Source organism: Elephas maximus, chromosome 5 (assembly GCF_024166365.1).
Source record: "Elephas maximus indicus isolate mEleMax1 chromosome 5, mEleMax1 primary haplotype, whole genome shotgun sequence".
NCBI classification, from domain to species: domain Eukaryota; kingdom Metazoa; phylum Chordata; class Mammalia; order Proboscidea; family Elephantidae; genus Elephas; species Elephas maximus.
The window spans coordinates 62,234,078-62,255,715 of NC_064823.1; the positions used below are offsets into that span (position 1 = coordinate 62,234,078).

Genomic DNA, 21,638 nt, shown 5'->3' on the forward strand with positions numbered 1-21,638 from the left:
CTAAGTCACCCTGGGACAAAGGGATGAACAGAGGAGTCCTCAGAGTGCTGCCTTGGATCCCTGCCACTGGCTGATGGCAGCTGGTGATTAATAATCTTCAACGAAATAGGAATTCAAGCAGGCTTAGGCATACTAGCAAACTCTATGGTCCTACCACTCAAAATTGGAGTAAACTAATTTTAAACAGTCTTTAAAATATTCAAGTGTCTTGCACTCATTTATATACTGTATGATGAAAGTGCTACGCAAGGCACACAGCATGTCTGATTCATGAGTAATCAGATACCAATTTTCAATTTTCATCATGTTCCAATCATTAATTCATTCTTATCAATAGGTTTTTTTCAGAAAACAGAAGGTGCTCATCAAGTTCTTTAACACAGTGGCTCATAAAGTTCTCACGCAACCGTAGTACGGGTAACAAATTTTGTTTGCATGACAGAACCACATGCAATACATTAAAATTATCGTTTACCAAAGAAATTGATTTTCTATGGATTAATTGGCACAACATGATGTATTTGATATCACTGAGATATTGAAGATGGTTTTCAATGATTAAAAATGTTAGTTGTGTTGAAGGTTTTGAGATGTTCTGTTGTAAAAATTAATTACAACATTGTACACTATTTTTGTAAGAATTATTAAAAGTGAGAATATTTTAAAATTTTTCCAGGCATTTTCTTTCTTGGAGATATATAGCAAACTTGTACAAGAAGTAAGAAAATAATACTAGCAATTCTACAAGATCCCTTAAGTCAATTAAAAACAAAACAAAATGAAATAAACAAAACCTACAAACCCAAAACCCTTATGCAAACTAAGCAAAAAGCCTCTTCAAAGAACATCTAAAATCCTCCCTAAGAAACTAATGGGAAATAACAAAAAAATGTTGCCATATTTAAATTTAATAAAAAAATAATAAAGAAAAAAAAAAACCCTCGGTTTTGAAGATACAAGTATGTCTGAGTTACAAATATCCAGTGTCCCAGGGCAACTGAGAACATAACTTTAGACTCAAGAGTGCATATAAACAAACTGTACCACCTTCCTTTAGCCGTCCTAATCAGAAAACAAAGGGCTGATGTCAGCCTCAAAGTGCTGCTTACCCCAATGCCCTACTTATTTTCAGGCAATAAACGCAAAGTATTTTTGTGCCTAGGATTTTTACCACTGTTTCTTTTCCATGTCTAGAAACTTTGGTTCAGACATAAACTAAACATAGTAGTTCAAAACCTTTAGGTATTCTCATCCAGGTCTCTACTTCTGCACATCACAAAATCACCACACACTTGGCATTCCTGGCAGCCCTTGGCACTGTGACTGTGGGTCAGACCTGAGAAGTTCTGGCAACACAGTGTACGGAAAGCTTCTTTACTGCAGCTGCCAACACTTCTGTCTGACCCAGCGAATCAATTTAAATATCTCTCTCTCACACGCACACACACACACAACACAGACACACATAATGCAAAGAATACGCATGAATTAAAACTGAATTTTATTTGCTAAAAAAAAAAAAAATAAATAACCCAAGCTAGCTTCCATCTAGTCGATTCCAACTCATAGTGACCCTATAGGACAGAGTGGAACTGCTCCATAGGGTTTCCAAGGAGTGGCTGGTGGATTCAAACCGTGGACTTTTTGGTTAGCAGCCATAGCACTGTAGCTCTTAACCACTGTGCAGTCAGGGCTGAAATCCAAAATCAGTGAAGTTTCAGGATGGTCTAGAAGGTTTTGAAAATGACCAAATGAGAAATCTTGTTTAGTTCACCTTTTTTGTTTTAACTTTTCACTGAGACATTTTCCCTGTCATGCACGTTATTCATCTTATTATAACAATTGAATATATTTGCCTCAAATACTGCTTTGACTACCTCGATTTTCTGGGTTCAAAACTCCACAAGTTGATGTTTAGCAAAGTAATGAGTTAGAATATTAATTCATGTTAAAAATGTAGGCACTTTTTCCCAAAGAGTGCATTTCTACACCTTCCTCCGTAGTTCTGCAGCATCATAAGGAGATGTCTAGGTTGTAGTTGGGTAAAACAAACTTCTTTCAAGTGTGAAAGGGGATATTTGCCAATAACCTGGAGTGTTAAGCAAATGCAGCACTTTGTGGCAGATATATCTTTGAGAGTTTTGGGAGTGCCCTAGGAACAATAAAGTTCCAATGTTCAGCTCTGCCACCATTCTGTTGTCCCTCACCTTGGAAAACATTTAAAATGCAAATTAAAAAATTTGTAGTGAATGAATAAAACATAAGGCTCCTTTGTCCTTTTGTAATACTGTAAATGGTGGCAAAAGCAGAGAGGCAAGAAGTAAACTTGTGCTTATCTGTTTCATTTCACCAGATTTCATTATCTGTGAAAGTGATCATCTTTATGTTGAACTCATGTAATGATCATGCCAGCATTTCCCAGCATCAGGAAAAGAAATAAGAATAATGCAGTTGACTTTGCAAAATATTTTGACAATCTTTGTATAGTCAGAGAACACTGAGCTAGGTTTAGGAAAAATTGGTATATTGCTTTTTAGCTTTATAATAAATGAAGTTATTATGCACTAAAATTTGTGGTATGAGATTTCTGATCCTCTTAAAATTTAAATACATCCAGACAGATCCTATATCCAAAATCATTACTGGATCTCTCAAAAACACCAGAACTTGCAGTTAATACATGCTCTACAAAAGATAATTGAATGCTATTCTGGGTCACAAAATCTAATCTCTTACTTCCTGTCTACATCATAAATAATGCTTGACTCAAGAGTAGTGGAAAACAGGAGACAGGAAGTACAAACATATAATAAACCAGACAGTTAGGATTTAGGAATCCATCACAAGTACTTTAACATAAAATTTGCTGATATCTAAAATCAAATAAAGTCTCCTTTTCCATCGTGTTTGGCTTTGTTCTGTTGTATCTCCCAGGAGTTACAAAATGCATCGCTTTCCCTTTTAGTGGCAATCCAATTGTCCACATTTCAGTTGTGTTTTCATAAAGCTCATGAAAAGCAACGTTTTAAGTGGTCTGGTTTACATTCAGAGTTTGGTGTTTCATCTCTTTCACCAATCAGGTACCCTTCTCCAAATGGTTTATTCTCCCCGTTGTGTTTCTGCAGTATACAATGTTAGCTTGTTGTAAAGACTATGGAATGAATTAAGCTGAAGTATGAAACAATCTTCCAATGCCAGGAAGGACAAATATTGTATAAACTATTAATTAATCAAATCTACTTAGTAGGTATATCAATTGTTTTCACTGTGTACATTGCAGTCATGGTCTTTGAATTTCTAAGGGAAGAAAGGGTTAGAGCAGGAACAAAAATGCAAAACTAGGAACTTGAAAAATGGAAAAATAGATAAATTGATTCCTTCTTTAAGAATAACTTCCTTGAAAGATTAAATCTAAGGAAAGTATTATCTCACAGTATGTGATAATAATCTAATCCCAATAATGGCTAACTGATCTAGCAAGTATGTTAAAAAAGGAGAAAAATTTAAGGCAATGTTTAGATTTAAGGTGTGAAACCTCTAAACTTGAATGACCTTTGCAATAGTGAACACATGGGAAGTGTTTGATATTCTGAACATCAAGGAAGCAAATTTTAGACAGAACAAAGCATTCATTATTTCAAATAATTATTAAAAACTGAGAACTCTTCAGCCTTTTAAATGTCAAACGCATTATTTGTGGATGACCAGAGCAACACAAAGTGTTTTTTGGAGGCAGAAAAAAATTAAACACAAAATCAAGCATATCCAATATCTTTGGAAAGCTTCTAAAGCATTCACTTAGGAAAGTGTTTTCTTTTTCAACATTCTCTCTTGCAACTAAATGAAAGCCACATACACCAATTTAGATACCAGATTTGTGGACTGGACATCAGATCTGACAATATCCTAAAAGTCTAATTCACTACTTATCTTATCATGCAAAATTGAAGATAAGTAGAAAGACATCAAAGTAAAACTACTAATGTTAACTACCCCCCCTCCCCAGCTACAGCTCAAATCAAATAAAAAACTCTATTTGGAACAAAATTTTAAAACACTTAAGTTCAAAAGGTATTTTGGTCTCACAATCAAACAATTCTAATGAGAAAAATAATAAAAACCATCTAGTGAAGCCCAACCCTTTATTTATGTGTGAAGTAACTTAAAAGTGCCTAATATAGTGTCTTACCCAAGGACTGATTGGTGATAGGATAATTATCTAGACTCAGTGAACCAACACTAAGCCTTGGGACTTCGCATTACACCACAGTCTACACTAAGGATTAATCACCAATCATCTGAAACTTGAGTTTACTTTCTACTCTTCCTTTTAGAAGTATATTGACAGCTTTCAAAGTCCCACACTTGTCTGGAATACTATTTTGAGATCTAAAACACAATTCTGGGTACTACGACTTCTTGAGCCTTTACCTGGTTATGTCAAACCTTTGAAATGTCAGAGAACATTACAGAAATCATTACTACAGATAGACAGAGGAAGGGACAGGGAAAAACAAAGGGGAGAGAGAGAGAAATCTTTTGCTATTTCTCACTATTATTCACTAGACAAAAGGGGGAAGAATTTCCTTCCTGGAATATGAAATCCTCTAGACATGAAATTGGCTACAAACTTCAACTCACAATTAAAAAAACGCAGAGTACCTTACTTTCCTACAAGAACGCTGTCTCCAATTGGATTACAGTTTGTTGTTGTTATTAGCTGCCAGTTCCCAAGATGACAAGTACAGGTGTTGCAGAGTAGAACTGCTCCATAGGATTTTCTTGGCTATAATCTTTAAGGAATCATATTGCCAGGCTTTTTTTCCACAGAGCCAATGGGTAGGGTCAAACCTACAACGTTTTGGTTAGCAGCCAATAGGAAACCACTTGCACCACACAGGTTCCAGAATTATAGTTGAAGTAGTCTAATTTAGTAAACTTATACAGTATAGCCTACTACTTTTTCCAGCATCTGTAAGTGACCGTCTCTGAGTACCAGAGTACATGCACCTTACTCCACTGGAATAAAATTTCCTTAGGAAAAGGATAAATGGGTATCTTTATATTTCTAGGACTTAATGCATATATTTTGCTTAAGTTAATAACTAAGTAAACAGTATGGCCATAATTCATGTAAGTTGGAGGGATCTCTTCTATTACCAAGATCAGAGAATGATTTTTGGAGGATAAAAATGTATTTGAGTACTTACTTATCCTTGTGTTACATACCTCTTATTGAGGATAAGCAAGCTGTATATATACTTAAAATGTATTTACAGTCCAGAGGCTATTATATATAATCGGATGAAGAAAATAAGAATTTTATTTGATAAAATATTAGTTAAACATATCGCTTAGATTTATACCAATTAATGCATGCTCAAAATTGAAGTTTTTTTTAATGAAACTACTATTTTTTTCTTTTGAAAGATAATCTGCCTGAAAGATTCAAAATTTTATTAGATTTTATAGATCACTTTAAAGTTTAGCTAAATATTACATCAGACAACAAATTATTTTAATCTTTAAAAAGCTTCCCAATGGTGCTGAACTTTATTGAAACTAATAAAATCTTTTTAGAAAACACAGAAGGTTCAGTTGCAGGCTAGGATGGGTCTGCATGTTGATGAATAGGGGATTTAAAAACAAAAGCCATAACTTAATGGATCACAAAGACTTTCCCATACATCACCTACTGGAATCTCATAATAAACTTGTGAAGTTATTTAGGCTATTTTTAGTCCCCATTTTACAGCTGAGGAATATCTACTGAGAGAAAATGCTTAAGAGTCAGAGCCAGGAATAAAGCTTTAGTCTCCCAATATGATGCACTTTCCCTTCACCACTTAGATGCTGAGGACCATTGTTCCAAACCAAGAGCTAAACAATATACTCTATAAATTGCCATAGAATAGATGAAACCTCTTAGATATCCTCAGCAAATCTTCTCTTTTCAAAAAGAGATTGCAAGTATTCACTGTGAACAAACACACTCTGGAAAAATCCCAAGGTAAAAAAAGAGCACTTCTGCAAAAATATTAAACCCTTTACTTTTCTTCACATTATTACTACTCTCCCTTTTAGAGAAACTTAATCACATGTCTTCAGATACTCACACATGGACTTAACAGATAGAAGGAAAATGTGGAAATGGCATCCATTCTAAGAGAAATTATTTTCTCTTTATGATGACTCATCTGTTCAGGACAGTTCTTATGATCATAAATTGTAAATAAGTTCTGAAAATAGTACCTAACCATGAATATACATAAAACAATATTCATACCTAAAATTGTGACCTTCGTTATGCTGATGGATTCCTAACATTGCTCAAGAATATCATGAAACTGGCCTTATGAAATACAGATTCTTGCTATGAAATTTAAGGTCAGTTCTTACTCCTATTCAGATGTATTTTCAATCTTCTCTAATTCACTCTCTAGAACCATGTTACTAAACCTTTTCCACTCTCCACTATAGTTCCTCAATGTCCCATTGCCTCAAATAATATTGAGATTATTATTACCTCTGTCTCCCCCGACTCCCGCTCAGGATTTTTTCTACTCAGTAAAAAAATACTCCCATGTTCCATGTTTCACTAAACTCGAGGTATTCTTTTACGTCAAACTTCTTCATTATCAAATTTTGAAGGCAGTACTCTACTCATGGTTCTCAGTTCTTTCCATTCACACATTCCTTAACAGTTTACACTGGGTCTTCAGTTAACACCATTACCATCACATTGAAGCGTCTGTCTATAATTTAACCAGTGAGTTCTCTACCTATATAATCCATGGACTTTTTATACTTCACATACAAACAAGATTCAATAACAGTTCAAATAATAATCTCTGAAAACAAATGTTCTCCTAGGTGACCATGCTCTCTCTACTGGTTCAACTTACAATGTCAAATTTCTTGGTGCTCTTTTTTTTCCCACAAAATATAATTATGTGTTAATGATATATCCATGGGTTTCTCCCCTCTTCTAAATTCTTCTTTGACAATCTCACCCAATTTCATGGCTTTAAATTTCACATTTAGACAATTGACTTTTCATTCCATGCTTCCTCTCTAAAGCCCCAGTTCCACTTTTCCAGAAATATTCTGACATCTATTTTCAGACAGGGGTTAAAATGACAGCTCTAAAGTCAGATTGCCTAGATTAAAATTCCATCTCCACCGCTTATTAGCTGCTTTATTTTTGTTAAGTTGACTAACCTCACCACCTTAGTTTCCTAAAACATACGGAAGCTTGGTGTGATGGTTAACTAAATAATTTACATAAAGCTCATATAACTATTACTGATCATAGTAAGAATTCAATAAACGTTAGCCACCATTTACAATTAGTTCCACTAATTTTCCATCTTATGCTCCTTATTTATGTTATTTGTATATTTGTTTAGTTACTAAAGGTGAAAAACTAGGAGTCTTCTTGATCCTCCCTTTTAACGACTCCAGAATTCTAAGTTGCCAAGACATGACACATCTTCCTGAAGTACAGCTTCATAGCAGCTCAATTTTCCCCCTTCCTGCTACAACCGTTCTAGTCCAAGATCTCATTATGTGCCAACTGGACTATTTCTACACCCTCCTAACTGGTTTCCTTGCTTTTAGTTTCTTGACCTCTAATTCATCACTTAAATTGTGGGAAGCAATTCTTTTCCTAAAGCACATATGTGTCATTTCACCACTCAAACCCTGCTATTTTTTGTTACTTCCTAAGAAATTAAACTCAAAACCTTGGTTTAATAGTCAATACCTATTACTAGTTCATTTCAATCTACCATACCAATTGTATCTGATTCTTAAAACAGATAATTTTCCAGAAAATCTCAACTATTGGCTGTTCCCTAGCCATAGTCTACTTTTGTAATACTCTTCTTATAATTGTATAATAAATTAACTTCATTCATATTCTATCTGAAATGATATTTCTTCCATAAAATCTTAATCTTATCTTCTACTCTCTCCCTCTCATGAAAAGAAGGAAAGGATACGGCACTTCAGAAATGGCAGAATGTGGAGCTCAGCAAATTGTCCCTTTCAGCACTCACAGTATTTTGTAAATGATAAGCTTGCAATAATATCTACTTAGATGAAAGCATAAATGACTCAATGATTAACAAAGGGCAGATGTCAATTTTCATAGATTTCGTTTTTTTATCCACAGTGATCAAGCCTCAGTGGCCACCTGTGATAACTACACCAATAAAAAATACCTTTAAGTTATACCACTTGCCATCTCACTTAAGGGAAAAAAAAATACATATATATATAGCGATCACAGACTATGCACATCAAAGAACCACAATACATGATATCATTTTTCTTTACCTACTTGTGTCCAGCTCAGTTAGGAAACAATCCATGACTTCAGGGAAAAGCCCAGTGCCATAACACTCTGAGTTAGGGAACCCAATGCCAAGCATGTAGTAAAAATCCTTTGAAAGCATTAGTCAATGAATATGCATAACACTTTAATATTATAAAACTTGGGTACATACGTCTTTATTTGATGTGAAAAGCAATTATTCTGTTATAGATATGGGATAATTATTTTTAAAATATCACTTGCTCTTAAAACACAGTAGAAACATTGTGCCTTTGAAGCAGCATTTTTGAGCTCAAATAATTTTCATTACTTTTGCTACATTTTAAAAGATATTCCAAGACTTGGGTATACGAAGGCTGGTATCTTTATTAGTGTTTAATTTTACTTGCTCAATCATGATTTTCTCCATGCCAAATCCAATATCCTACCACTGGTCTTGGAAAGAGGTGACCATGAAGCTGGGAACAGGATACAGACCTGGACAGCAAAGTTACTATTTGTGTCCTTGCAGCATGCTCTGTTGTCCACAACCTTCTCAGCCTGCATTTTCCCATCATTCACAAAGATGCACTTTTGAACAGGCCTGCTCTTTTGGTTACATCTTTTCTCCTTTCAGGTCAGAAAGCAAGACTTAACTATTTTTTGTTTTGTTTTGTTTTGCACTTTTACTTCTTTTTTCCCTTCTCTTACCACTCATCATTCTCAGCTCTAAGTCATGTCTTTTTCTACTGAACTCACACTGCATTTTTTTCCTTTCTCATGAAACTTAAATATACTGTCTTGTAATCATGGTACCTATGCGCATATATTTAAACTTGGCTAGACGTTTAGAGTTTTTTGAAGATGCAGCGTGTTCCTAAGTTTCCTCTATATTCTTCTCTACTTCTATGCCAGTGTCTTGCCCTGGGAGACTGAATAATGTTTGGTGAATGAAGGAGTAAAGGATCTTATGAGGCTGGTCATGCTTTTTTTTTTTTTCAAGACCTTTCTTATTCTTTCTTCCTGCTCTGCTGCCTGCTGTTTGGCTATTTACTATTCTTTAACACACCTACCTACCACCCCCTCCAAAAACAACAAAAACATTGCCATTCAGTGGATTCCAACTCATACCGACCCTACAGGACACAGAACTGTCCTGTAGGGTTTCCAAAGCTGTAAACTTTATGGAAGCGTACTACCATATCTTTCTCCCACAGGCTACTGATGGGTTGGAACTGCTGACCTTTCAGTAAGTGCTTAATCACTGCACCACCAGGGCTCCTTTTATTCTTTCTTTACACCTATTAAACCATGAGTCTGAGAAATAAAAAGACATAAAACGCAAAACAGTCCCTCTTTTTTGTAATTTGTTAGTTTCTCACTGTTACTCTGTACAAGTTAATAAAGCCAAAACCCGCTGCCCTCAATTTTGATTCATAGCAATCCTATAGTTACAAGTTAAAAGATTACAGAAAATCTTGGCTGTGATATTTGTTCAGCAATAATCTGTGGCTTCTTTTCCTCATGCCTTAGCAAGGAATTTAATTTTCATAATAAAGCAGTCCTAGAAAGAATGGAATAAAGGAAAGATATAGGGGATACTTCCCCATAAAAAATGGAGTCAATTATTAAAAGTTGTAAACAATTGATTCATGAGCTTTCATAACCTAAGTAGAGGATTTTCTAAAAGACATTTTAAATATAAGAAAATTAGCCTTCATAACGTTTGTTTCATTTGTCATAGTATTCTAAGTAAAAATAATCGTATGTTTCCAAGAGGATCAACCATTCAAATATGCTGTGGGTGGTTATTTGGAGATCAGTACTATTTCTGGTCAGACCTAGTGCTCTTCTGAAAGGATGCTGCCACTCAACAACTCTAACTAACATCAAGCCAGCCTTTGCTGCACCGGACATAAGGATTTTAGCTAGTAAAAGAGAAAAGCTAAAAGCTGTGTGGTGCATTCTCTCTAAGCTTTGTAAAATGGTGCTTGCATTAAACCTGAATAATGCATTCCAATAGATGACACTTCCTGATTGGAATGGACAGTTCATCAAATCACTGAGAGAGCTAAGTTGAACTTTTCCCCATAGGCAGTAGAGTGTAGTGGTTAATAACAGCATCACTTAGGATCCCAATAGGAAACAATGACACCCACAAAATAGGATAATTTGAGAAGGGTTTCTTTTCGAAGAGACAAATTACAAAGGTGTGGGTGGGATGTAGCAGAACCTGAAGGCATAGTGCAGGAATCCAGCGCTGATAGCAGTGATGCTGTAACCAGCTCTGGGTTTCAAGGACAGAAAAGAGAGGACTAAGTGGAACCCAGGAGAGAGCGCTGTAGAGCAGGCTTCCTCCAGAAAAGCATGAGGTACAAGGCCAACCCAAGGCAGCCTTGCACAGGAGGCAGAAAATAAATACCTTGATCTCATTCTCCTCCCTCCTACTAATATCCTCCCAATCAGCTAACTTAAACAGAAGCTAGAGTTTTCCAATCACTGTTCTAAAGGTTACAAATGTGACAAGTTGGCCTAAACTAACTCAGTTTCTTCATCTGTAGCTTATAAGGCAATATAAAGATTAAGTGGGAAAAAAATACCTTTTAACAGTTCATGGAATATAGTGAGTTATAAATAAATGTCTTTAATTATTATTGGGCTTTTCATATGAGACTTCTTTGTCAGAGGTAATAACAAATTGCAAATATAAAAACCACAGAACTGTTTTTTCCCTAGGATTAGAAATTAATGTATCTTTGCACATCACAAATTGACTAAACTTTTTTGTTTAATTTTGTTTTCTGGGGAAGATGCTCATGTGAAAAGCCCACGTGCTTACACAACTATATTCAAAATCAGAATTACGAAGAGATAATATTCAGATCCAAATTCACAAATGTAGTCCCCATGGCCTAGATGTCAGTAAGACCCAAAGGACCACTAAACTTCCCTTTGGAAACATATTCCATTTCCAAAGGGAAAGACTGAAGCAGATCTGCATAACAAAGTCATGAGTAATAGTGCTGCCCAAAAGTAATGGCTTTGATGATGAAAATAAACATTCAAAAAGCAACAAAATAAAAACTAACTATTCAAAAGATAATCTCGCGTCTCAAACACAACAAGCCCATACCTCCAAAGGGTTTTCCCATATGCAGTGCCTTCTGCTTGGAAAGCTACCCTATCTCCCTAGCTGGCTACATCTCAATCTCAAATCTTGGCTTGAATGTTACTTTCTTTTACCTTCCACGATCACCCTACCAAAAAAAACCTCCTAAATTTAAACCTCACACACACAGCTCACCTGTTATTTTCTACAAAGTATCATTTAGTTTCCATTATTCTACAGTAAATAAAATTTTATACATATATTAATTTGTTTAGCTCTTATGTATATCTCTCCCACTAGACTGTAAATCCCATGGATGCTTGGATTAATTCTGTCTCATACATCTATATAACCTCCTAATCAATCATAATAAGTACATTAAAACCATCTCACAAATACGTGAACTGCTGTAATTTTTAGTTCTCAAACAATAAGAACTGTTCTTGGTGATTTCTAGTTTTCAGTCAATTGGGTTCCCTTTTCCACATTTAAAATGTAAGCAATTTCCAAAGAAAGGAAGTGTAAACTGGTACTCCATTCTGCGCTCCCACGGAGCCCCAGCATGAATGTATAGTGGATTTAATGATGCTAATTTGACAACAAACCTGCCATTGTCCATTTTGACAAACATAATAAATAGTTCTCAGGGTTTTTCAATTACCCCTTGAAAAGTAATAATCAAAATTGTAAGGTGACCCAAAGAAGCGCTTGACAAAAAAAGAAAAATATGTGTGTATATTTATATATATATATACACACACACAGAAACACAGAAGTACATATACTTATATATATACATATGTGGTATATATACTGTATATACACAGAGAGTTTAATAAGTATAGTATGTGCCTCTGTGTGTGTGTGTGTGTGTGTGTGTGCGTGCCTGTTGTTGTTGTTAGTTGCCATAAAATAGATTCCAAATCATGGCAACTCCACGTATGCAGCAGAGGAGAACAATTTCATAGGGTTTTCAAGGCTGTGGCCTTTCAGAAGTAGATCACCAGGCCTGTCTTCCGAGGCACCTCTGGGTGGGTTCAAACCACCAACCTTTTGGCTAGCAGTCCAGCACTTAACCATCTGCACCATTTGATATAGAGGTAGAAATTCTTTTATCTTTGAATTCGGTCACAAACTTAGAAATTCAAAACAGAATAAACAGACAAAACTACAAGTTCCAAACAATAAACCTCGTTGAACAACAACAACAAAAATGTAAGATAATAAAGAGTTGAGAGCGCATAGAATGAGTTTGATATGTCAGCTTCTCATATTTTGGCCAGTAATATGTCCCTTTCTTATCCCCTAGTAACCTTCTCTCATCTGAATCCTCCAGACCCCGTTCAAATTGAATAATATGTATGAGTACACAAGCCCACTTCATAGTATTCCATAGGACTTTAATATCATCATATATTCATAATGGAAAGACAGAAAATATTTTTGAATATTTAAAGTCAATCTATTAAAAAAAGATTCTCTGTACTAGGATTGTTTCTGACTTTGATTTTTATAACAGCTTTAATCCCCGCCCCCCCCACCGAGGAAATACATTCTGAGAAAATATTGTAATGTATTTCTCATGTATAGTAGACTACGTTCGCAAATATAGCTTATGGGATGAACTTTGCCCACCTCACCATCATATTACATTAGCCTATCAAGGACCAAAAAGCAAATATGTTTTCAAATGAGGCATGAATTCCTGAGAAAACAACATGATATCATGTGCTATTGAAGGAGAACAGTACTGGAAATTCAAAGAAACCAATGACCAAGCTTTTAGAGTTAATATTTGCTCGCATGTATTTGGAATGAAAATGTGCAAAGCTTACAAAGATAACCTTTTAAACAATCATATCAGAAATAAACTCAAAATACCAGGGATGATGCATCTCTGAAAGCATAAACCTTTCCTTGAATTCATTTCTCTCCTCAACCTTCACATACATCACTCTTCTATAACATTCTGCCTGTGTACAACTGAATACCATTTAGTTATGACTCAGTGCCTTATTTACTTCACTGACTGTATTAAGCCTACACAAATCATGGGAAAGCTTTAATTTGGTCTCCACAGGCTTTCTCTTCTTCCCAGAAATGGTAACAAGGTATTTTAAATCCTCCCAACCCTAAGTACGCACGTAACAATATCACTTTCATTTGCCAAATAAATTACACTACAAATATAATTCGCATCTTCCTGTGCTGACTAGCAGAACTAGCCCAGGAAGGGAGAAAAAAGAAATCAAAAGCATTTAGTTTCTCTAACATTTCTACAACCACAACATTCAGCATCTTGGTAAGGAAAGACTTATTAAATTAAAAAAAAAAAGACTGTGATTAGGCAGATAATATGTTATCACTGATAACCACTGATACATGTAGTAGGGGATGTATGGGAAGGCAAGGTCAGAGAGGAGTGGGAATTTACTAATGAACATATGCAGCAGTGCTAAACCATCATATACTCCACTACATTAACATCATTTAGATTAGTAGAGAAAGGCATCTCCCCGTAATTGCAATACCATGTAAGCATCACACAACGGTCACATAATCATGGTAACTCAATGAGATATGTATTTATCCCCATTTTACTATGAAAAAACTGAGGCTCAGAGACTTTAGGTAATTTGTTCAAGGGCAACCAAATGATAAGACACAGAGTATAATTCACATAAAAGTAGGTTTATCTAATTCCATGGCCCATGCATTTATTTTTCATGTTTTTCCCAGTGTTGTTGTCGCTAATTGCTGTAGAGTCCATTCTGACTCATGGCAACCCATGTGTGCACAGTACAACTGTGCTCCATAGGGTTTTCAAGACTGTGACCTTTTGGAAGCAGATCACCAGGCCTTACTTCTGAGGCACCTATGGGTGGGTTTGAACACCCAACCTTCTGGTTAGTACTCCAGCACGTCACTATTTATGCCACCCAGTGATACCTAGCAAGATGAGTAGCATCAAATTTATGACTGTTATATACTGACCCAAAGGTACAGTACAATATAGAGAATCTAGGAGTAAAAGGGAGCTGAATGAGGAGTTTAAAAAGAGACTATCGCGGGAGGGCAAAAGGAAGACATAGGTCATACAGTTCAAAATCTAACATAAAATGGTAGAATAAAGGCCAAACTACCCACGTAAGACTTCTTGGCAGTGAAAGGAGAGCACGACATTGTGTAATTAGCTCAAAGCAGAACACTTAGGCACCCAAAAAGTACTTCCTAATTCATTTTCATTTCCCAGAATATTCAATTTCCTATTGCACATTAGCCTTGTGTGTGTTCCTTTTAAAAGTGGGAGTTTCAGTAGTAACTTTGCTGAAAATTACAAGATAATTCAACAAAAAGGTGCATGAGTACTAAAAGAGCACCCATCCTGTGGTCCCCATAAGCTTAACTTTTCCAAGGATACACAAAAATGGTTTTAAATGTTAAAATAAAATATCAGGTTATCCTTTGTTCCAAATTAAGCAAGAAAGTTGAATCATTTGAAAACCTGGGTGTCAGGTTTTAAGGATACAGCACTTCTAATAGTGAAAAAGTCCTGAATATAGTGAAGTCATCTTTAGTTTGTCAACATGAACTTAAACCATATTTATGATTAACACAATGGACTCTCATTACAACTGCAGAACATATGTAAGTATGGCTTTTAATCTAATCAGTCATATATTCAGTTACTTTAAGGCATTTAAGTGATTCTTTTACCAAGTTGGTATCATAAAAGACCTATTAAAAGCTGAATTATGCTGCCATAATCACACACTGTTATCTATAGGGGCAGAGAGAGAAGAAAGTGGTATGTCACTATTACGAGAAAAGAAATTGGAAGGAAGAAAGAACACTTCCGTGACACAAAAAAGAGCAAATTTTTACTTCCTTTAAAGCACAGCCTTTATAGAAAGCTGCTAAAGATTCTTCTAAATAGAACAAGATCCAGAGCAGCACATATTGTTAAAATATATGCTTTATGAGGTAACCTACACAACAGTACACAGTTGTAGATAGTGAGGTAAAAGGCCTCCAAGCAGTGAAGCTATAATTTTTTGATACAGAGCTCTATACATATGAATTTCAATCTATTCACTGTATTAGGGACCTGTGACTTGAAGAGTGCAATACTGAATGAGATAAGGGAAAAGCTTACAAATACAATACAAAAATAAATCACAGGAAAGAAAAGCAATGATTCAATTTGTATCTTCATTAACATTATGTTAGGAGAGAGGAAGAAATTACCTCTCATTTCTAAAGTAAATATTTAAAGCGCTAGAACGTCTTGTCCCTTTCTGTTACCAACACAATTATAATCCAGTTATAGGTGGAACAGTAAGGACAAAATGTCTCTCCCTGCTCTAAAAAACCCACGCCTCTCCTCAAGTACATTTTTAAGCTCCCTGAAGTCAGTGTCCTTTATTTCTTTATTTCCTATTGTTGCTGAACAATCTTGGAACAGTACTGTACTTAAGCATTTAATTACTACTTGAAGAGATTGATTTGACTGAGTACTCCCAAAATCAGAATCCAAATACATATTCATTCCTCTTAGCATTCAATCCTTCAATAGAAAGGATTAATGTGAGAAGTTACAAGAATATATGTTGGTGCTGTCCCTAATAGATACTGCATTCTTTATAATTTAAGACCAGGTGGATGCTGGGTTAAGGATCACACGTTAGGCAAATTCTTATTCCAGACCTTATGAGCAGAAGGGGAGCAAAAGTGAGCCAGGACTTGGCAAGAGATTGCTGAGCAACTGACAAAGCTAAATATCCCAGACTCGTGGAAGGAAGCAGATGGTTCAGAAAGACACTGCATGGACCAGCACTATCACTCCTGATGCGTGGGTACTTGGGGATATAGATCGGTTGCATTACTTATTCCTTCCGCCACCGCGCACATGTAGATGAAAATGAGTTACAAAGAACATTGGGGATGGGACTGGGATTCAAAGCACAGCTCTGAATATGGAGATGGATATTGAGAGGAAAGAAGGAATAAACAAATAAATAAATGAACATACGAGTCAATGAAGACAATTATACCTACATTAGCCTACTTCAGATTATGTGTCTTGGCCTCTAGAACCAACAATTCACAAATTTTGTCTGTTGTAAGGAGACTCTGAAAAGAAGGGGCCAGAGAAACACGGCACAGACTGATGAATACATCCACCGCGGTCCTATGCTCAGTAAGCTGCAGGATCCCATCTAAGCATTTTGGAATTCAGCAGATTTTTAACACAGTAAAAATATCCTACTAATGCAAGGAGGGACATAAATTATGAGACAAAGACCTGGAGAAATGTATCAAATAGGGCCACATAAAGCATTCTTTTATATTTGCATCCTCTTAGAACCACACTGTTCGGATTTAGCCTATAGCAACAGAAATATTCTCACTGAGCGGTGAGGTGTTTTGGAGAAGTGTTTTTCCTAGTCAGATTTTCTTACATGTTCTGGCTGCTACTCTCCTGCTGTCCCATTTATACATATGAAATGCTTATGTGTATAATTTAGATATAACTATAAAGATGTGAAACTTATTTCGAAAGTGATAAATGAAACATTCTCACTGTTTTATAAGTATAATTTATACACATATAATGATTTTATTTTGGAAGATTATGAGGCAAAACCAACTGAAATTGTCACTGCCGTCAAGTGAGACGTCTACTTTTTACAAGACTCTTTGGGCACAATCACTACACTGTTGAGATACGCAAAGCAGTAAGCTTAAGATAGACCAAGCCGAAACTTGGAAGGTGAGCAATCTTAACTACGTCAGCATTTTACATTAAAAACCACTTTTCTTTCATGTTTTTATTTCCAAAATTGCAATAGCTTAATTCTACTGCCCTTTTCAATAAGGAGGGTTTGCTTCTGAATCGAATGTAGATATACTGATTCAAATTTTCATATTTTAAAAACACAGGGTATTTTTCATAACCTGGTAATGTTAATTATAGATATAATATATATGTTATTTATAATGGTTTGCAATATAGCAGAAAGGAGAATAATTATGACGGTTATTCTTTTTTCTTTCAAATTGAATCATTTGTAACCCTTCTGCCCTTATATTCTTTGTTATTACACATTTCATTTTTTAGGTATTTTTATAGTAAGAGCAATTATTTCTAAATGTTTTTTGCTAAATTCTGACATTCGAATCCAATGCATGAGTGCTTTGTATACATGGCGATACATGTCAATGCATTCAGAAATTATGCATGGATTCATATTTCTGAATACACATTCCAATGTTAACATTTTTACAAATGCACTACTCTTACTTTTCCTCACCTTATTTTTTCTGTAAATTCCCACCTTTTCATACCCCATAGTGATGTTGTTTTAGGTAAGAGCTAAATGGTATAAACAATGACTACTGCTTTCAGTAGACACAGCATTGTCTTCCACCTGAGAAATTTATGCATCTATGTTATATCCAGTAGGCAGATGTCACAGAAGAAAGAATCTATAAAAGAGCAGTAAAGACAGAAATCTATCAATGGCAGCTAGATTTCCAGGTCAATGGAACCGAGGATCCAGCCTAAGACACTTTCTGGATTCTGGTGATACAGATGAATTCCTTGGGTTGTGGTGAATATTTGGATTGGGTAGCAGAACAAAGGAGAGGTACCACATACCCTTTAAATTTATTTTAAACTCATCAGCAGAAAAACTGGAAGGAGATTTCAGCAATGCGAAGCCTTCTCTTAAGAGACACTAACAATAATAATTTCTAAAATCCTTTAAGATTCTAACTCCAGAAATTTGTTTTAAGGAGTCATGGAACCATAGAGATGAAATTGCCGTTAAAAATACATCTTTTATGTTTTAACTACTTCATTTTTCACAGAAGAGGAAAACCAAGGCTGAAAAACAAGAGTGCTTTGAACAAGACAATGGCGTCATTACCTAGTTTGGAATTTTTCTACTATTCCATCCCATCTAAAACACATAAATAAAAATAATATATATGATCTAGTTATCTCTCTCTCTCTCCCTCTCTGTCAATGGCATAATCTGAAATTTACAGTTCAGAGTAAGGGTAGCAGATATAGCAAAAATAATATTAAACCACTGGTTTGAAGGGGGTTTAGAATTTTTCACAGCTATACACTTGCCTGGTGACTATTAGTAGACCTTAGCAGAATTACTTATCCTCTCTGGATCTCAATTACTTCATCTGTAACGTGAAACCATGCAAGTAGATTTATATAACTTTCCACCTTTACAATTACCTATGTGTGCATATTTTCTAAAATACTATACAAGTGCGTGTGTGTGTGTGTATAATATACTTATCTTTTGTATTTCTTTTTAAGGGGAAAAAGCTATATTCTAGCTATCAAAAAATACCACAAAGAAAAAATGAATCGTTGAAAAAAAAAACTCCTGAGCTAAATATGACAATTTCTTTGGCCTTGGTGCACATCTTAGAACTCAACAGACCAAAGATGAAAAGCAATGGCTTATGAGCAAATATCTTCAAAAGAAATGTGAGAATATGGGTGGTTTACTTCCTAATTACTTTTGTGAAGATAGAAATGTTTTTTCTACTGTTCATTTGTCTAAAAGATGAGTGTGATGTTATAATGTAATGAGAACAATGATCAAGTATTGCCACTGATCTCCAGAGAATGGAATACTGTCCCTGTGTCATTTAAGTGAGGTATCCTCCTTCAAGAAACCTGCCTTGAAAAGAATTATTAATTGCTTTTGTTGTTGGTACTGGGTATCAGAAAATGTACTGTAATCAAAACTACAAAGGAGGATTTTAATAGTACCAATACTCTTTATTACTATTTATGTGTTAAATAAGTTCTTATTCTCTACATCTCTCTCTCTTAGTAGGTATTGAGAGTAGATAGATTAGATGAATAGAAATTTAAATTTCTAAAAAAAAAAAAAGAATTCAGCAGCTCTTAATCTTGGCTGGTTGAAGGATGCTATCAACAATAATTAAAGTGAGGATTTGGGATTAATTTTCACTATGTATGCTTTGACTGATCCTTATTATCATTCATTAGTATCACTAAATATCTATACGTGTGACAATGCTATTCGATCAGGCGCCAGATTTTCAAATTGAAATAAATAAAAAGTAAGAAACCAAAACTGTGAATTTTCTAGAAGTTAAACTTGAGTGTTAATTATATCATTGAACCTTCTGTCCCTTCTTAGGATGTCAAAAATATATATATACGCTATTTTAAGACTCTATTATAGAGTTTAATGATAGTGGAATAAATATCTGGTCATAGCACAACTGACCATCTTTGAAGGCACAATTGAGTTTTGTCTTAAACTACTTCCTCAAAATATTTAAGAAAATAGTACTTCTGAATTGTTCCGTTTTCTGTCAATTTAATTCTACCCTTTTATGTTTTGAACTACTCAGTTACAAAAACAAGCTCAAGAAATATATACATTTTTTTTACTTCTAAAATTAACCAAAATCATTCTTGGTAATGATGAAATAAAAAATTTTCTCCAGAGTTTCCTGGAACTTATTTCAGGTTCATTACCCAGTGCCTAACATCACAATAACTGGTCCAGATCATCCTATTAGTATTAGGAACTACTCAGGCAAGCTGTCGAGCTCTTTCTTCTTTCTTGACAAATATCTCGTTGTCTGCATCTGGGAAATTTCATTTCCTCTCTAAATTTGCTTTCAGTGCCACAAATTGTTTTAGGTTACAATGGCTCTTTTGAGAGTTATATTTTGTTGCCAGAATTTAGCTATCAGCAGAATGGTTACAATGAAACAATATGTAAACAAATTCATTGCAGTATTTTTAAAAAATTGTCTTCTCTTTTCAAATTGTAGTTTCTAAAACAGTGTGAATGACATATTTGACTTCATAATTCCCTCCCACCCATTGTGTTATTTTCATTTATCTCTCACTACTTTTTCAGTCAAGGATATTTTAGCACATCTTTTTAGTCAATTCACATTTATTGATATGTAGTCACTCAGAAGACAGTCACAAAAACAAATCGATTTTTATTTTCTGATCCCATTCTGGTCCCTATAAAGTTATGCACTAAAACTAAGAATTGAGAAAGGAAAATCATAGTTATTTCTTATAAATGAATATCATATGCTTCCTAGTTTACATTTTTTTAAAAATATTGTATAACTTCCTCAAACGCTATTTTATTATTATTTGGCAGATTCTTTCCAATTCTAACATTAGTTTAGAAAAATTTTAAATGTTCTATAGAAAATTTAGCAGCATATTCATTTTTCAAAGCCTCAAATTCCCACAATAATCCTGATTTTAAAATGTAAATACTAGGATACTTATTCTAATCATTTCCATTGACATTTACCAATTAAAAATGAAAATTCCATCTTATTATTATTAACATTATTTGAAAAACAAATTTCCCTTAAAATAGCTCTTTTCATCTCATTAAAAAAGTTTTTTCCCTTTTCTAAATTAACAAGGACAATCATCCACATTACCAATTATTATATTAATTCTCTAACAGAAGTAAACATAAGTAAGTTTCAAGAGTGTACAGTGCTACTGGTCAAAAATATATTCTAATAATGGTAACCTAAATATCCAAAGATACAACAGTAAATGAAAATGACACATTTTTAGACATTTATGTCTAATTCCCTTACCTCTTCAATATTTGCATTTAAAAAATGTTCCTGCCAAACTTAACCATGTTTAATATTGCATTTGTCTTTTCTTCTGCCAGATTTTTAATGAAGCAATGACTTCATTCGACTAAATACATTTATATTTGTTACATATCATCGAAATATATTATCTCAATAAAACATAAAACAGACTAGCAGCAAATACGTTCATAAACAATGAGTGTTTTCCTAATCATGGGGTTAAATATTTAACTAGATTAATAAAAAAAAAAATATAGCACCAAAAATTAAATTCTATTAGTCTAAGCTCTTTCAATCAAAACCTTCATTCATAAGAATGATTATTCCAGAAAAGTAAAATTAAAATAATTTTTCCTGTATCTTTTGGTACCTATGAAAAAAGTCAATTGACTCAAGTATACAGAGAGAATAGAGGAAAGTGCTTTAATATTTGGCACACAGTATAAAGTCAAACATTTATATCTCAGGTTGGTATGTTAGGATTCCACTGCAAAACCTTTGATTTGTATGTAGTGTCCAAAGGTTCTCTTTGCATCAATACATATGTCATGAATA

The 21,638-nt window shown here is 34.5% G+C and overlaps 1 protein-coding gene across 1 annotated transcript in view; it reads right to left on the reverse strand.

Moving 5' to 3' along the window:
• Positions 1–21,638, reverse strand: part of GRID2 (glutamate ionotropic receptor delta type subunit 2) — a 1,658,713-nt gene that overhangs the window by 1,319,953 nt on the left and 317,122 nt on the right. The gene's annotated exons all lie outside the window — the stretch shown is intronic.